The 18855-nt window shown below is 41.0% G+C and overlaps 1 pseudogene; it reads right to left on the bottom strand.

Moving 5' to 3' along the window:
* LOC102190131 lies at positions 277 to 835 on the bottom strand (annotated as a pseudogene).

Genomic DNA, 18855 nt, shown 5'->3' with positions numbered 1-18855 from the left:
TGACAGGGAGTTTATTTGGAAGGCAAAAAAGTTTATACTTCATCGAAGGCAGAGGCTGTGCTAATAAACGCTCATTACAAAGCTGTTCTGACAGGGAAGCTGGGGAACTTCTCAGGGCTATCCACCGCATCCCAAATCTGAGTTGGTAGCAAGTATAAATCTGAAGAAAATCCGTGTGTCCAACAAAGTGCAACCTCAAGAGCTCTTATCCAGGGGAAATCAAAACGTGAACATTCTTCTGGTCTCCTACTCCTCCATTAAGTAAATGGGAATGATTTAGGCAATGAAATTCATGACGAGGTACAGAATGATGCTGGCAAAGAGAAAATCACAAAGCCTCCCTCCAGCGAGATACCCAGGAAATTCATTTTGCTCTGTGGGTTGGTCTGTATTCTCAGATTAACCTCTAAAATGAAGCTCCCCACACAAGAGATGAAGCCCAGGAAGAAAGAACTGAAGGGGAAGGTCCGCATGAGGACACAATACCCAAACTGCAGTGCCCTGGTCAGCAGTGTTTAGGGAGATATGCATCCAACCGCTCGAGACACAGAGGAAGAGAACGCGAGGACTCCTCTAAGAACTGCGAGGTGACCGATGGCACTGACCGACACGACTACACCCTCAACATTCCAGCCCACGCACTCCAAGCTTCTAGAGGACCTAACATATGCAACTATGTCTGCTATTATTTAATTTTACTCATTTTGTCATTTACATAAATGGTGTCATTTGACATGCATTCACCTGTCACATTTTTTGCTTGGTGTTGCTTTATTTTGACAAACGTGTTGGTGTGCGTAATTACAGTTAATTCATTTTCACTGTTGCAAGCCATCCTGTTGTGTGTGCACAATAAGTAACTCAGTCATGTCCCACTCTGTGCAACCCTATGGATGGTAGCCTGACAGGCTCCTCTGTCCATGGGATTCTCCAGGTAAGGATAGTGGAGTGGTTACCATGCCCTTCTCCAGGGGATCTTCCTGACCCAGGGATTGAACTCATGTCTCTTATGTCTCCTGCATTGGCAAGCATGTTCTTTATCTCTAGTGCCACCTGGGAGGCCCATTCTGTTCTATGGATATACAGCAATTTGTTTTTCACCTCTCAATTGATGGACATTGAATTGTGTCCTAGATTTCACTCTGAGGAGCAATGCTAACCTGAATGGTCTCATATGTGACCACTGGCAGAAACATACAATAGCATCTCTAGGGAATATACTCTGGGAAAAGAATTTATGGGCCATCAGATGTGTACATTTTCAACTTTATAAGGTATTGCTGAACTGGTTTCCAAAGGAACTATATCAATTTGCCTAACCATTCTTCCTTGTTGATAGCATTATCAATTATCCAGGGGTCCTTATTAGAGAAAAGGAGGTTGGAGCAGAGTCAGAGAAGATGTGATGATGCAGTTCCTTGGCAACAGATCGAGGAATTAGGCAGCTGCTAGAAACTGGGACAGACAAGGAAACAATTCTCCCCTAGAGCCTGCAAAAGGAGCAGAGCCTGCTGTTCCATTTCAGACTTCTAACCTCCAGAACTATGTAATACATTTGTATTCTTTAATTCACTAAGTATAGGGTGATTTGTTATAACAGTAGGAAACTAATGCAAATGGGTGGTAAAGGCCGTTAGGAACAAGAAGCTGTTCCTTCCATTTTCGAAGATCCCAGCCCAACTGCTAAAAGTGCCTCATTACAAGTATAATTCACTTTTTTGCCTTTAAGAAACAATGAATCAAATATGTCCATTTAGTTAGATAAAACCAGTATTTATTGAATGGTTAGATCTAGCAATTAGGTTTGGGAAATGAGTTTGGTTAAGGACCTTGTGATTATTCAAACCAGAGTGTTTGTTCGCTGTAATTCAGTTTATGTCAGGTTAACAGATAGTTATTGACTGTGTAGTATTTGTGCCAGGAGTTGGGGGGTTCAAAGACAAAACTCCCCATGGCTCCAAAAATTTAAAACACCCTTAATTGGAAGGACCAACATCTAAACAAAAGATAGCAGTATAATGAAGTAAGTGCTCCGAGAGAAGTGGGCAGGATGGTTTGTAGGTGCACAGTTTAGAAACACCTTTGCTGAAGACAAAGAAACACTCTCCTGGACAGGGGCTGCCTGAGCTGGGAGGTATGGAGTGGACAAGGCTTCTTCAATAGAAGTGGTCTTGCACGCAAATGCACAGACAGAGAACTCATGTATTTGGGGAAACCACACGAAGTTTAGCACCCATGTTGGGTTGTTAGTCACTGAATCGTGTCCAACTCTTCTGTGACCCCATGGACCGTAGCCCACCAGGTTCCTCTGTCCATGAAATTTCCCAGACAAGAATGCTAGAGTTGGGCGACATTTCCTTCTTCAAAGGATCTTCCCGGCCCAGGGATTGAGCCCGTGTCTCCTGCTTCTCCTGCATTTGCAGGTGGGTTTTTCACCACTGAGCCGCCTGGGAAGCCCATCCATGTTGGGTACCAGGTGAAAAAGAAGGAAAACCAAAGAAGAGGCTGAAAGACAGAGTTATAGAGGCTCCTGCATGCCATGTGCGTGGATTCTATTTCATCTTATAGGTTATGGAAAGCTTTTAATTGATCCTGACAGGATTGGGTTTGCATTTTATATAGATTCTCCGATTTCCTAGTGGAGACATACCTAAGACAGCATGATCAGAGCAGAGAGACTATGGCTGGACTATAGGTGGACTGACTAGAGGCATCAGATCAGAGGTGGGGTAGCAGCAGACAGAGACAAGAAGAAGGAGGATTTGAGAGATGACTACAGAGACAGACCAGCAGGAAAGAAACTACACTGATGGCTGAGAAAGAGGAGGGGTCTAGAATTATCCTTACCTCCCTGGCTTGGACATTTGGATATTCAGTTGGGTCATAACTGAGACAGGAAATATAGGAGGGAGTTTCAATTTTTCAGAAGGGGAATAAATGAGTTCCCTGTGGGACATACTGAGTACCAGGGAGAATGTCAATTCAGTCTGTTAAAGGATAAAAGGAGAAGAAAAACAAACAAACAAAAAAAAAACAAACAGGTCTGATTGAGTCACTGGAACTGAAGCAAGCTCACAAAGAGAGGAGTTTGTTCTTATCTATAGAATTGTTTTCCTAAAAGAGATTTTTTCTTTTCCATTGATTGCCTACCATGTGTGTTTGTTTCTGTTTTGAAAGCATTAAGAAGAGGTTTTCAACATCTTACCTGTACTATTCTCTATACTTCCAACTTGAGCATCCAGTGACTGATGGGCAGTTAGAAAAGCTGAGTATCGAAGTTATCAAGAAACTATATGCACATAGTTTATACCTAAATGAGTGTTAGGTAAATTGTGGAGTGCCTGTAAATCTTGCTCTCAGGGGAATGAGGGCAGGGTTTACTGCGGAAAGTCATAAACCACAGAGAGGTTAACCTAAAAATCCTGGCTCTTTTCCACCCTCCACCATGCAGAACAAATATCCTCTTAGCAGTCAGCATGAGAGTGCTAGGAAAAGAGTCCTAATAATTACCCAAATATTTTCTAGATAGATCCTTGATATGCTCTTCTATATATTTTTTTTCCACTCTAAAGTTGTTCTCTGAGGAGAGGATGTCTGATTCCAATAATGATCCATACTTATCTGCTCTGATATGAGGCCATCCACTCAGCACAAATGAATGTTGTAGAATCCAATCCTATTCAGAGAAGCCATATCAAGAAGATAACTAGCCACCGATAACTGAGGAAGACTGTATTTCTATGATCAAATATTAGGCAGAATGGCCCTCTCTGAGAGCAGAGTACAGTAAAGATAAGAAAGTAATTGGCCTATCTTCATCTCCTCCATACTCCAGGAAATTGGAAGACCAAGTTAATAAAAGACCAAGAAATACCTGAAAAAAAATCTTGCTCTCAGTGTAGGAATTTGTTCCAGGAATTGGAGCTTCTAGTTAGTGGTGTTTGCAGTTTCTGGCTAAATATAATGCTACTGTACAATTGCTTGCTTGGATTCCTTATGTTTATTAGAGTTCCAAGGGTGATAAAGAATTGACCATGTAATAAAAAATATTTGAAGTTATAAAGCTTAATATGAACACAGCCTAAACCAAAAAACATGGTTGGGGAAGAATGCAAAAGAAAAAACGTGCTTCAATCTCCGGGATGCAAAGCTGTTATATCTAGCAAACATGGATAATTAAGAAATTCTTCAGAAAGCAAACTAAATCCCATATAAGTAAAATTCAAAATTTTATACATTTTAGAAAATCTAAAATTAGGCATCTAAAGAACTCTCTCAAGATACTGAGTCGCCATAATTTAGAGCTCTATTTCACATGTAGGAGATTAAACTTCTATATGCAAGATTGTAAATTTCTGTTCATGAGTGTTAATCAAAATTGATATTTAGCCATTAGCTCTTTAAAGCATAATTTTCTCTTCATAAGTAAGTGGTAAATTGAGGACTTTCCAAAGCCAGAAAGTAATACAAGACCTCAGAAACCATTCCAATGTATATGTCTATTCTCTAAATAAAACTAGGCCAGATAAGTCTGCAGTTTCTTTCAAACCGTGTTAGAAATGGGTATAACCCTGCTTCTATCTGTCATCCTTTCCAATATTTCATCACAGGAACGTCTCCTTGAGTCTTCTTTCTCCTAAATATTTTTTTTCTAAATTGTTTGAGTTCTACTGTTTCAGATCAGTGGGAAATGACCATCCGAAGATAACTTTTGTCGATACAGTTTAACAGTTAGTAAGCACATGGTATTCCAAAGTCAGTGATATATATAAACACCCCCCCTGGAATAGCTACTTGAATCTTTAAAGAAAGATTCCTATGTTATATAGAGTGTAGCATTATTAGAAAGACCTTCATTGATTTTTAATGTTTTTACTCTTAAATGTCTTTCAGAAACAAAGTGGATTTTGTTCCATTTCTATGACTGTGTGAAAAAAAAATTACCCTGAACATTAATAGCATAAAATAACCTAGGGCCTCAACAAGAGGACTTGAAAGGCTGGGTTCTGAAATGACATAAAGACTTGTTGATTCGTGTGTTTGACAGTAAATGTTGGCTGTCACCTGGGAATTAACATTGCAGCCACAGCCTGCAGCAGCTGCATGTGGCCTCCCTATGTTGCTCCTCACACCATGGTATCAAAGTCCCAAAGGAAACATCCCAGGAGAGAGAGCAAGGGAGCAGCCATAGGACAGCTTATGCTCTAGTCTCAGAAGTCATGTGGTGTCCTTTCTGCCATATTCTATTGGTCCAGGTATTTAAAAAACCCACCCACATGTGGGATTAAGAGATGCAAATTACTATGTATAAAACAGAAAAGCAGCAAAGTTATATTGTATAGCCTAGGAAAATATAGCTATTATTGTGTAGTAACTTTGAATGGTACATAATCTATAAAATATTAAATCCTAGGTTGTACACCTGAAACTGATAAAATATTGTAAATCAACTATATGTCAATAAAAAATGAACAAATAAGCTAAAAATATATTTTAAAAACACCCATATTCAAAGAAAGTGTTCACCATCCCAAAATTGGGCTAGGGAAGGGCATGTGACATTGTAAGAAGAGTACAGAATGGGCCATATTCATTGGTGTGGCACTTCTTAGAAAGTATAATCTGCCACAAGTCAGATTCCAACAAGAATATGTCACACCTCAAAGGACATTGCTAAAACAACACTAATATCAGTAGACAGAGTAATAATGTGGCAAACATATGTAACAAAGGGAAACATTTGTCTTATTTCAAATATTATTTATACAGTATGGCATCCGGTCCCATCACTTCATGGCAAATAAATGGACGGGGAAACAGTGGAAACAGTCAGACTTTATTTTTTGGGGCTCCAAAATCACTGCAGATGGTGACTGTAGCCATGAAATTAAAAGACGCTTACTCCTTGGAAGAAAAGTTATGACCAACCTAGATAGCATAGTCAAAAGCAGAGACATTACTTTGCCGACTAAGGTCCGTCTAGTTAAGGCTATGGTTTTTCCTGTGGTCATGTATGGATGTGAGAGTTGGACTATGAAGAAAGCTGAGTGCTGAAGAATTGATGCTTTTGAACTGTGGTGTTGGAGAAGACTCTTGAGAGTCCCTTGGACTGCAAAGAGATCCAACCAGTCCATTCTGAAGGAGATCAGCCCTGGGATTTCTTTGGAAGGAATGATGCTAAAGCTGAAACTCCAGGACTTTGGCCACCTCATGCGAAGAATTGACTCATTGGAAAAGACTCTGATGCTAGGAGGGATTGAGGGAAGGAGAAGAAGGGGATGACAGAGGATGAGATGGCTGGATGGCATCACTGACTCGATGGACGTGAGTCTGAGTGAACTCGGGGAGTTGGTGATGGTCAGGGAGGCCTGGCGTGCTGCGATTCATGGGGTCGCAAAGAGTCGGACACGACTGAGCAACTGAACTGAACTGATACAGTATCCACAGTAAAAAGAAAAAGAGAAACTACAGCAGTGGAGAATTTTACATAGATAGTGAGTGAATATAAATCTTGAAGCCCAGATATTTCCAATTTCATAAGAACATTTCTAATATTTACTATATTCACAAGCAATTAAAGAGCCATTGCTATATAGCTTAAACAGTAAGCAGTGAAATCACTAAAAGGATATGGAAAGATAGAAACTTCTGTTACCAGTTATAAATGTGAGGGATGCATTCTTGAAATGCTGGTGAGGTTTATTACAGTTCTTAGGGGAAGGCAGTGCAGAATTTGCTAACTTGCAAATTGGACTCCTATATTCAGAAGAACCACATGGGTTGAAAAGACCCCAGGCTTTTCTGCTTTCTGAAGTTACCAAAACATATTATGTCATGGGAATCTGATATCTCCTATTTTGCTCAAACTTGTTAAGCCTGGGTATTAAAAAATAAGCCACAAAAATTAAAAATAATAAAAAGATGAAACAACTGCTCTTACCCTTAACCACATAAAATATGTAGCTCACAGTGGGCAATTAGACACATAACATAGGTTGCTCCTGTTACTAATTCAGACTGTAACAGAAAGCTATCGACTTATGTTCCCAGAATGCCCCACTGCCAATGCCTCTTTCAGCTCCCCTGGCACCGTCTCCATCTGTATGCTTTATCTGGGAACTGGTAAGTTCTTGAAAGGTTTCCGTCCTCTAGCTAAAGCTGACTGATACAGAAGCGAAATCTGACATGAGCCAAGACAAGGGCACCATTCTCCAGAATTTGAGGGCCTGGTGGCAGGAGCTGGAGACGTAAAGCTGGGAGCTAGGAGTTGCCATGCTTCACCATAGAATTTACGCTGTTGCAAGTAAAGAATGAAGCCAAAATGGAAATAAAAGTGGAAATGGAGAGTCTCGGCTTCGTCTGTACTCCGGTTGTTCTTGAGAATGGGTCACAGCACTTGCTCTCTGAGGCACCCTGCACATTAGCCAGAAATCACCCACTCCACTACAAAGAATGAAAACCTCAATCAATAGTGGCTTCCTTTTTTTTTTTTTTTTTTAAATCAGCCTACAAGAAGTTCAGGGCTGAAGTAAAGATGACATCAAGGATCCATGTTCCTTCCAGCTGCCCGGCTCCTCTCTAAATCCTCTTTAAAGCATTTACCACAATGATACAAAAGGTTGTGGCTCCTCTTAGGTTTGAAGAGACTCTGCAAAGTGCTGTATCTGAATTTCACACAAGATGAAGAACATGCATGAGGAAAAGTGCACAATCCTTCTCTTCTTGAGATTTTATTAGAGTTTTCCCAGGGATTCCCACCAGAACACAGGGTTACTCTTAGCTATAAAGGAGATGGAGATTTCTAATTTTTTTGAGAAGTCTATAGTCATAAATTATCAACATGCAAGGAAGATGCACAAAAATGTTGGTTTGGCCGCAAATAAAAGTATCTACTGCATATACGCTAATTTACCTATTCTTAAGCCAGCTTAGGGATTCCCTGGTGTCTCAGATGGTAAAGCATCTGCCTGCAATGCAGAAGACACGAGTTCGATCCCTGGGTCAGGAAGATCCCCTGGAGAAGGAAATGGCAACCCAGTCCAATATTCTTGCCTAGAAAATCCCATGGATGGAGGAACCTGGTGGGCTACAGTCCATGGGGTCACAAAGAGTCGGACAGGACTGAGCGACTTCACTTTCACTTTTCAAGCCAGCTTGAGTTTCTGAAACTAGACACGAATAAAGTTGATCTCTTTCATTTATTTCTAAAATGTATAATGGCAACTCGTCATTCATTGACAGCTGGCTTCCCAAGTGGCTCAATTGTTAAGAATTCCTCTGCCAATGCAGGGACGCAGGAGAGAGGGGGTTGATTTTTGGGTCAGGAAGATCCCCTGGAAGAGGAAATGGCAACCCCTCGAGGATCCTTGCCTGGAAAAAACCCGTGGACAGAGGAGCCTGGCAGGGCTACCATCCATTGGGTTGCAAAGAGTCAGACACGACTGAGCAGCTGAGCACACACACACACACTCATAATGACAACTACACTGGATCTTGTTCTTCCCAGTTACTTTGATATATCAGTCATCGCACGTGCACACACACACACACAGTCAGGCTCAGATGAACATCTTAAACAAAAGAGCAAGTAATACCTTGAAAGAAGTATCTTTTAAATCAATGGAGCTTACATATAGAAACAAAATATAATAACAAGAATTCTTGTAGGTCTAGCTTTCAAGCTCCTTCTCCTCTGTGAGATATTAGTTTTCCCCATAAGAAGACATATATCATCTGATGCCTTTTCTATTACAAGGACAAAGAAGTACCAACTGTTAAACACAGCTTGTGGCTCTGGGTGAGTCTAGCGCACGTCAGCTCTTCCTACTGAGCTCCAGGACTTCATCTCAAATGCATCCCGCATCACTCTCCCTGAACCCTGCCACCCCGCTGACAACGAGGTGTTCGTAATTTCTCACCAAAGGTAGATTTCCTTATCTGTTTCTATGTGAAACCACAGTAAACCCAGTAGCCTAGGTTTGACATCCCGCTCTTCTCAGTCACTTTTCTCTTTCTCAGCTGTCTTGAACAGCCAACGTAAGCCTCCAACTAAAGTGTTGCTTCATCCCTGACACCCACCACCTCCTCAGAGGCTCTGCTTCACAGCAAGTCTTTGTAGCTGAGGAAATTGTTTAAAAAGGAAAGCTACTGGCTTATTCAATAAGATGAAATGCTCTCAAACCCTCCCCGGTTATCTGTGAGCGGAAGACCTTAAGTGGAGACAGTGGCAGATTTTGCAGCCCAAAGCCTCTTGCGGTTCCTGCGGAGACCTTCTCTAATTCCCACCCAGAGAACTCTGCTTCCTCTTTAATGATCTAGCTCAAGGACATGTATGATTTTTCCTTTAAGACTACGCATTATAGCCTTGGATGTGCCCGTATGTGCTAAGTTGCTTCAGTTGTGTTCAACTCTCTGCAACCCCATGGATGGCAGCCTTCCAGGCTCCTCTGTCCATGGAATCCTTCAAGCAAGAATATTGGAGTGGATTTCCATGCCCTCCTCCAGGGATGGCCTTGGATAGAATGTTCTAAATAGTGTTTTGTTAAATGTTTAGATAACAGGGGGAAATACACAGAAATAAAAGCATATATTCAGTGACCCAGGCCTAATTTAAAAGCTACAGCTTACACTTCAGCTTGAAGGCCTTTGTTTTTTTGGACACTATTTGGGATTTTTTCCAAACAGAGCTGTATTCCTTCATATTGGGGGGGAGCAGCGTGGAGGGGAAGAGAAGGAAGAGAGGGAGGGAAGGAAGAAATGAAGAAATGAGGAAAAAAAAGGCAGGCCTAGAACAGTCATGGATCTATCACCTGTGAAATGCTCAAAAGAACACAAATCCTACTAATTCAGTTCCCAGGAATGGAGATGTTTCTGAACTCTCCAGGTGATGCTCAAGCTCCTGACCTCCTGCTAAGAGCCTGGCCAGTCAGTGCTGAACACGTTCCTGGTGAGCTGGAGACAGTGGCATGAGCCAGTGGCTAAGAACAGAACTGTTTCTGAAGTTTCAATAGTGTGTGAGTGTTTCCTGCAACTTCATGATTCAGTAGTATTTGTCTTAATGTAAAAATTCCCCTACATCTATGCACAAAATCGATGCTTCAGGAATGTACATATCTTTTTCCTATGGCTTTAAGAACCAAAAAAACCTTCACCCCTTTTGAAAAGCACGGAATTAGAGAGAGAAGTGGCTCCTCCATTCCCTGGAGGAGAGTCCATTCCAGATCCTCTCTTGAATCAGCCTCTCCCGCCATAACTAACCTGGAGAGTTTCTTCCTGCCTTCCAGACACTCTTACCCTATGGAGTCAACACTTCTGGGGGCTCAAATCTCTCCCTTTCTTCTCATCCACAGATCACCTGTCCCATTGCTGGAATTCAAGCCCTCATTCTGTCCTGATTTCTGGAATATACACTTTCCTTCTTCTTGCCCACCATGTCACTTTTTTCACCACCGTCTCATGCACTCCTTGCCCTATTGCCTGCCTCGGGCCTTTGATAGTTCCAAACAGACCATTTGCTCTGAGTAGCCCTGGGCCTGACTCAACTCTTTCAGCATCGCTCTGTGCTCTAGGACTTCCAGTGTATGACCCTGTGGGTTTTTACACTCCGGTCAAAAGTCATGGCCCTTCTTCCTTCCTTGTGTCTCTGTGACTGGCCCCTTCATTAATTTCCATTGCTGAGCAAAAGAATCAATAAGTAATCTGCAGGGACCAGGGCACCATGAAAACAGAGTCTCCCTTGACAAAAAAATTATAAATTTCAAGGCGGCAACAGAAAAGCATTACACCGAACATGAAGCCCCTCTAGGTTGGTGTCCACAGGCCCAGGACAGGGAAGCTGTCCCTGCTTGCCGCCCTATTCAAAGACTTTTTACTATGTATTTTCTCTTATTGAAAGTAATTTCTAACCACCTTTTCTGACTCTAGCCGACTAGTTGTCCTGTAAGCTGCTTCCATTTTAGTGATCTAATAACACCATGCCCTTGCTCATTCAACAGTAAACCTACTGTAAAATCACTGTACTCTCCTGCTCTCTTAGATGGCACAGTTTTCATACATTCATCCTGTTAGCTTGACACAAATGGCTATGTTTTGCTTCTGTCTCCGTGTTCAGCACCAACCCCGCACCGCCCCCCCTGCCCACCGCCTCCCGGACTTGAAATGCTTGTAGCCCACTCTACCAGTATGTTCATTCTGAAGAGGAAAAGTTAAAGTTTTACATAACCTCCGTCTCCTTCTGCCTCTGTAACTCAACTTGTCCCTTGATCACACAAGTCATATAGTCTCAGAAAGTGTTGACTTGCAGTACTAAGAACTGGAGTTGATCTCACTCACCCTTGTCCTGCTCTTTGCAATCACTCGGCCCCTGCAAACCTGCTTCATCATGCCTGTCCAGATCAGGCGTCCCCCTCCCCATCTTGACTGCTGTTCCACAAGCATGAAATCCTTTATTTTACACCAGCCTATTAACAGCTAGTGTTGCCCACTACAGTCTGCCTATAATAACTCTGCAATCCTTTTGTTCAGGGCTCAAAGCTTGGAGTGTTAACTCCTCTGGGCCCGCCAGCATAATAAACCTGAGTTATCCAACTCTCTGAGTGCGATGCTTTGCTTCTCGAGTACTGGTTTCTGCAACAATTCTGTAACCGCAGGCTTAGGTAAAAATTGCCCCACCTATTGGTCTGTCCTCTCTGGCCCCAGATGAAATTACATCCTACCTCTGAAGGCCCAGAACTTTAATTGTCTGTGTATCACATGTAACTTATTTCTGTAGGTCGTGATTTGCATCCCTTGTCTGAAAATTGACATCTGTCTTTATCTCCCAGATACTCCGGGCATGTAGTGTGCTCATTGTTTGTCTAAGGGGGTTTGAATGTAATTATTTTGATCATACAATGCTAAGAGGTCCTTTAACCCCAGACATGTGAATGCCTCTCTTTTCCAGTAAGTCTGAGAGGGCACTTTTGCTCATTCTTTGCTTCAGAATGAGACCAAGACGTTTATGCATAGGATGGAGACAGAGAGGGAGAGAAACATAGAAGACAGATTTAGAGATATTCCCAATTCCTCCTGTCAGGCGAATGTATGCTCCTTGGTTCTGTCTCATCACAACAAAGATTTGGAGTGACGGACATTAAAGCCCTCGGCTGACGGACATTAAAGCCCTTGGCGTGTCACAGCTCTTGGGTCTTGGAAAGACCGTGTTATAGCTCTTAGACAAATCAGTGTTACAGCTCCGGGATACAGCTCTATTTTATTTAGATAATAACAGGAAAATCCATCCTCAAGGAGTGAGGGCATGTCAACCCAAAGACACGAAGAGAAGAGTGCCCTAGCGCATGGGAGAGAGAGAGAGAGCCCTTTGGCTCTTCTTTTTATGTTTTTCTTTTCCCCCTGGGCCTGCCCTATGTAAACTGGGTTAGCCAGGAGCATCGTTTCTTCTACCTGAGGTCCTCACTCTGGTCCTCGGACCTTCCTTTGTTCTGTTTTCGTGGGCTTTCCTCTTCCTTATCTTTTAGCCGCCGCCATTCTGGACTCCTTGTCCCTATTCTAACTACTTAACACTCCCAAATTGGAAGACATCCAGACCTCTTGATTCACTGGTAGTGTCTCCCAGGTTTTCAACATGAATCTGCCTGTAAACACAGAATGCATTCGAAAGTCAAATGGGTTGGGGATCTGATTGCATATTGATGAATTTATGGTTTCTGTTCTCATCATTAGTGAAGATGACCAGAAGCAAACTGGGTAAAGTGAATATGTGAGTAAGGAAATAATGAACTAATAAAAGTCCTATCTTTTGGTTTCTTCTGAGAAAATTGGGTGGTTTCTGAAAGGCACACTCAGCAACATTGGAAATTTTATTAGCTTATTGAATCAGCTCTGTGTTAGTTACTATTGTGCACTGAGGATTTAAAGACTAATGACATATGGTGTGTGATTCTGAGTAGTAGCAGAAGAGGCAGGTTCTTGCCACTGAAATAGGTGGGGCAAGGGGAGCAGCAATAGAATAAAGTAAACTATATGGTGATTAAGCAGAAAATAACAAGAGCTAAGGCCGTTCAAAGACCCTCCCAGGTGTTGGAATCTGGCCTTCTTCTGTCCCTGGAGAAACCCATGCTGAGAAATAAGTGCACGGCAGCCAAAAGCTGCTAGGTGGGAGTCAGAGCACTGAGCCAGAACATCTGTTTGGGAGTGTCATCTGTTTGGGAGCAGACATCTGAAGTGCAGAACAAGCACAAGCTGGCCCGAAGGATGCTAAATTTACCGCAACTGGGGAATCCAGGTATTAGTAAACAGAACTGCCCCTGGGAGTTTTCTCAAATTAGGAAACAGTGTAATCCTCTCCTGAGCCCTTCATTCACTTATTTTCTTTTAGAATCAAAAGCTATGTCGTGGCTTTTGGAAATTGTTATAAAACTAACTAATCCTGACAAAAATATCTGATGATCATAGGAAAGAGTAGAAGGTATACAATCGCTTTTATAGCATTGCGGCTCAGCTGGTAAAGAATCCACCTACAAAGCTGGAGACCTGGGTGCGATCCCTGGATTGGGAAGATCCCCTGGAGAAGGGAAAGGCTACCCGCTCCAGTATTCTGGCCTGGAGAATTCCACGGACTGTACAGTCCATGGGATCGCAAAGAGTTGGACATGACTGAGCGACTTTCACTCACAAGGTTTATTAAGCAAGTATTTGACTATAAGATGTCATTGTGCCATCTCTTTTTCACTTTTCCTCCCTTGCTTTCTGAAGGAAAAAAATAATAGTGGACTGCAGGGGAAGGAAGAATCATCTTTGGGTTTAGAAAGCAAAGGCATTTTCCAAAATTAGGTGAATGTCATCAGTCCCATTAGAATGTTATTATGAATCATAAAATATTAGTTGTATAACACTTTTGAAAGTATGGATGGAGAGGACAAATTGGAGAGGATGATGAAATTCCCAGGAAAAATCAAAGACAGTCAGATATCAACCTGAGACTGACAAAGTCCCAGTAGGCTAGCATACATTCTATGAAGATATGAGAAGTATTCCCAAGAGGTACTTGAGGAAAGAAAGTGTCTTGAAAATGCTAGTAGAAATTAAGCAGGTACCCTATAACAAACATTCCATTCCCACCCCTTGAAGCAGAGATCATGAAAGCATGTACACATGACAATATTTTTGTTCTGAACCCAGAGTCCCCAGTGGACTTTTGCTTGAAGGGAAGGATGGTCGTGAGGGGCTCAAGCTTATAGGAAGGTTTCGGGAGTATCTTTTAACACTGCTTTCAGAACTGTTTGTGGTGGGGGAGGTGGTTTATTTAAATTTTTAAACTGCTTCATTTTGCCTTTTCAGAACCATATAATTTCAGCATCACTTCTTAGTCTTTAACTCCAAATGGCTGCTACAGTATCTGAGTTAAAGTAGAATGGTCCTTAAAAAGAGTGGACTATGCCATGTGACATTGAGTTTAAAAGGCTGGAGGGCATTTCTGCCATACCCAACAGGTAGCTGACCACAACTTTGCAGCAACTGCTGTGAACATGGCAACAGAGGAGAATCTATTCTAAAACAAGGTCAATAATCAATTTAGGGAGTTTCTAACATGGGAGCCTAGATGATCAAATGTCTTAAACTGCAGAATTGTACCACCGTCTTTCCTGACTCTGGGGAGATACAGTCCAGGACAGAGGAGGAAGGCAGGACAACACAGGTGGTCTGATTAGTTCAGTTACCCCATCCCATGACTGGTGTGGTCTAAAACCTCATAGCAGCCCACCCTCATTTCCAGCAAGTAAGTAGCAAAGCCACGCTAGAAATAAAATCCCTCAATTCTAGAGCACATTTTTCTTGCGCTACATCCTCATACTGATTTTGGTCGCCAAAATAGAAAACATATCTAGAAGAGTGAATCAGCCTAAGAAAAAACCAATAGATCAAATTCAAGTCAGTACAGTCGGAATTATTATCACTAATTCTATCTAGCAAAATCCCAGCCACCATATCCTCAACCTCCAGCATCTTCTGGACAATTTAATCCCTAAGATTAAAATACACATAAAATTTAGCACTAGTTGTGCAACTTAGATTTGCCAAGCAAAAGTGTTACTTGTTTTTTGTATTTGATCATCACAATCAGGCTGATTATAATCCCAGCTTTATAGCTAAGGCCATTAGCTCCCAGCTTTGTAGCTAAGGCCACTACTCCATAACTGAGCAGTGGAGACAGGATTTAGCTATTGCGTGTAGTGTGCAATGCGTCCTTGATGCTTTGTCTGCTCCCACTCTCTGTAAGGCATTTCTCTCCTGAGTGTATGAACTGGTTATACCTCAGGACACCCATAAGTCACAAGGCAAATGATATAAAAGGTAGGCACAATATAAGACAATATTTGGTTAAAATACATCTATTGTGCCCTAATCAATATCACTATATACATGTAATCGGAGAAGGCGATGGCACCCCACTCCAGTACTCTTGCCTGGTAAACCCCATGGACAGAGGAGCCTGGTAGGCTTCAGTCCATGGGGTCGTGAAGAGTCAGACAGGACTGAGTGACTTCCCTTTCACTTTTTACTTTCATGCACTGGAGAAGGAAATGGCAAGCCACTCCAGTGTTCTTGCCTGGAGAATCCCAGGGACGGGGGAGCCTGGTGGGCTGCCATCTATGGGATCGCACAGAGTCGGACACAACTGAAGCGACTTAGCAGCATATACATGTAATACAACCTGGACATACAGAAGGATACATTCTTTTGCACATTAAACTACTCAGTTGTCAAACTGGTACAATTTACACAGGATTAATATTATACAATGACTTAATATTTACCCATTACATATCTCAGTGTAAAAAATGAGCTAAATAAATCATATGGATTTAGAAATTCAAACATTTGTGACAGCATTAATAGATATATAGTGTAAACTTCCAAGGTTATCTCCCTGCCATTAGTGGTTTTAATTTTTTCTTAAATAAATTTTTAATTTCCCTAAAACTACAAAACGATTAGCTGATAAATGTTTAAAGAAAAATATATTTGGTACCAGGAAAAAAACAATCTAGTAATTTTCCATCAGATAATTTTTTCCAAAGCTTTATTTGCTCTTAGATAATGCAGTATGTTTTGGATTTTAAATCTCAGACTTGGCATGCCTATATCTCAATGAGAAACACATTCTTTCATGAAAAAAAGGCTTTGTTGACAGAGTGAACAAAAAAAATTATAACTTTAATCAAAGATTATGCTCTGCTTCAGATAGAATCTGTGCCATATTTAGCCATATGCATGGTTTAGTTTGATTTACACCCAAAAAAAAAGAAAGAAAAAAACCTCACAAATTGCAACAGAAAAAAGCTCTTTGTCACTTTCTTGCCTCAGTGCCAACTGTCACCATTGGTTACTGCTCTGCACTGGGTAAAAGGCAGTTGTCAATCCAAATTCTGCCTTTGAGGGAAACTGTAGCTGCCGATAGTAATGCCTCAGAGATGGCGAAGCCATCACGTTACGTCGTGCAAAGCTGAGACACAGAGTGCCTGAATATTGGCAGATGGAAGTTTGGAAGCACAGAGAATCAGCGGACAGACTGAAGGAGGGCTACGAAGCAGCGGGAGAGGCATTAGAGGAAGCGGCGCCGGCTGCCTGCTAATTTCACTTCGGGTTGCATTTGTTCTTTCACATCTTGTCCTTAATACGACCTGCTTTCGGTTATTGACACTTAATTAGATGCCGGAAAATCCAAGCCTTAGAATAGGTATTATAATATTACAGAGAGAGAAACAATAGTTTCAATATTAGACTTCAAAAAGTTTTAAAATGCTCAAATATTTAAACAAAATGTTAAGACAGCGGCAGACTGGAAAGTTGCAGCAGAAGATACCTTTTACCAGTTGATAAAATTCTGTAGCGGAAATACCAGTGTTTGGCCTTTTTGTTGTTGCTCTTGACAGAAGCGTATAAAAGAAATTTAAGAGTTTATAGAGAATTTTTTTAGAAGAACTCAAAAGATGTCTCTCTCAAAATGTTAATCAGGATAATAAAATGTGTATTTGGGGACAAACCTTGCAACAAATAGTGAAAAATATAAGAAACAGATAAATGTCTGTTCCTGAACGTCACATTCCACTACTGAAATGTATGGGTGAAGTTATCCATAGGTGAGCAATTCCAGGCACCAAAACGTGTATCACTCCTCAGAGTCATGAAATGCTTTTTCTCTTTTTCCTGTAAGTTATACAGAGAATAGTTCTCTTCTGTAGAGAGTCATAAAGAATGCAAATACTCTGCCAAACATGTCACAAAGAAGATGAAAAACCAAACTACCGGTTATCAGTGCAGGCTCTTTCAGCTGACACCATGATGACTTTTGTAAGGTCATTTGGAAGTACCTATCCATCGAAGCACACGAGCTCTCTACCAGCGGAGGGAGGAAAACTGAGGGGTGCCCCAATTCAAATTGCACCAGATACTGCTGCTTCATCACTGGCTTTTAGGTCCTGAAAGCTTTTGCACAAATAAAACATTTGGGGTTTGTTTTGTTTTCACTGAAACCAGGAAACCATGAGTCTTGAACTTGCATTCTTAATACAGCCTAATATCTGTAATGTAAATAGTATAAATGCGTAATATAAACCTAAAAGGAAAATATGATATTGCCTATAATATTCTCACTTCTTAGTGAGTTCATTAGGAAAATACTTCACTAGTTTGAGTATTCACCACAACTAAACTACATAAGATACCAATGACATAGGTACTATTTTCTGAGATGACATATATTTCCACTCACAGCTTGGCAAAACAAGAATGAGGAAAGCTATATTTCAGAGAATATCAAACTTGTCAGGAACTTTGAAATCATCTAATCCAGTTGTTTTGTTTTGTTTCTTTTCCCCAGAATTCCAATACCAAGAATCTGGTGATACACTTACAGAGCTTTAAATCACTCTACTGACCATCTAAGGAAACAACTCTCTCTTCAGGTTTTCACTTTCCAGTTAAGTCAAGGAAAAGAATCTTAGTTACTCATCTTTTTTTTTTTATTTTTTAACAAACAGAGCCTTAAGTAGACCCTAGGACCCAGTGTTTCTCTGTGTTCATTGTCAGAGGTGACTTCTATTCAAAGCATCATTCTACATTTTTCAGTTACAGTAGTTATATGGAGTTTCCTACCTAGATAATTTAACTTCTGTGAAATGAAAGTGTTTTTATACTGCATATATGACTATTTACTGTAAAATGCATTAATGTAAAAGGCAGGACGTGCATTTTGAACAAGTTGTTTCTAATCCACACTCCAGGAACAATCCGTTACTTAGTCAAGACTCAATATCTAATCAAGAGAACTATACTTGAAAGATAACGTGTCCCTAATCAAACCTATACTAAATGCTTTGTTCAGCTGTATAAGATAGGTTAGATATCATCTTTGTCGGTTTAAATAAATGCTATTCAAGAGAAGCAGTGAGTTAGAAGGAGTCCTGCACTCAAGATCCTGAATTGGGATGATCCGGCATCTTCTCATTGCATGGAGGACCCTGTGGCCAGGTCACATTCCAAGAATATTAAATAATAAGGATATTATCTGTCCTTATTCGAAGATGGCTTCAATAAGAACACTACAATCACAACACTGGCATCGGAACACTGTAATGTCCTTTTTGGAATAGTCTTTCTTGCTAGATATAGTGTTCAGAAGTGGAACTTCAAAGGTTTTTATAAAATATATAACCTCTTTTGGTTCTTAGTTGCTAATACCTTATTTCTTTCATCTTAGAGTGCTCATTTTCTTACATTTAACATGCCTGAGATTGGACATGTCATATAATCAATCCCATTACAATTATGATTAGAAGCGTTTCTCTCTCAGTG

The sequence above is a fragment of the Capra hircus genome, chromosome 9 (assembly GCF_001704415.2).
Source record: "Capra hircus breed San Clemente chromosome 9, ASM170441v1, whole genome shotgun sequence".
NCBI classification, from domain to species: domain Eukaryota; kingdom Metazoa; phylum Chordata; class Mammalia; order Artiodactyla; family Bovidae; genus Capra; species Capra hircus.
This window is presented reverse-complemented; position numbering and strand designations above follow the sequence as displayed.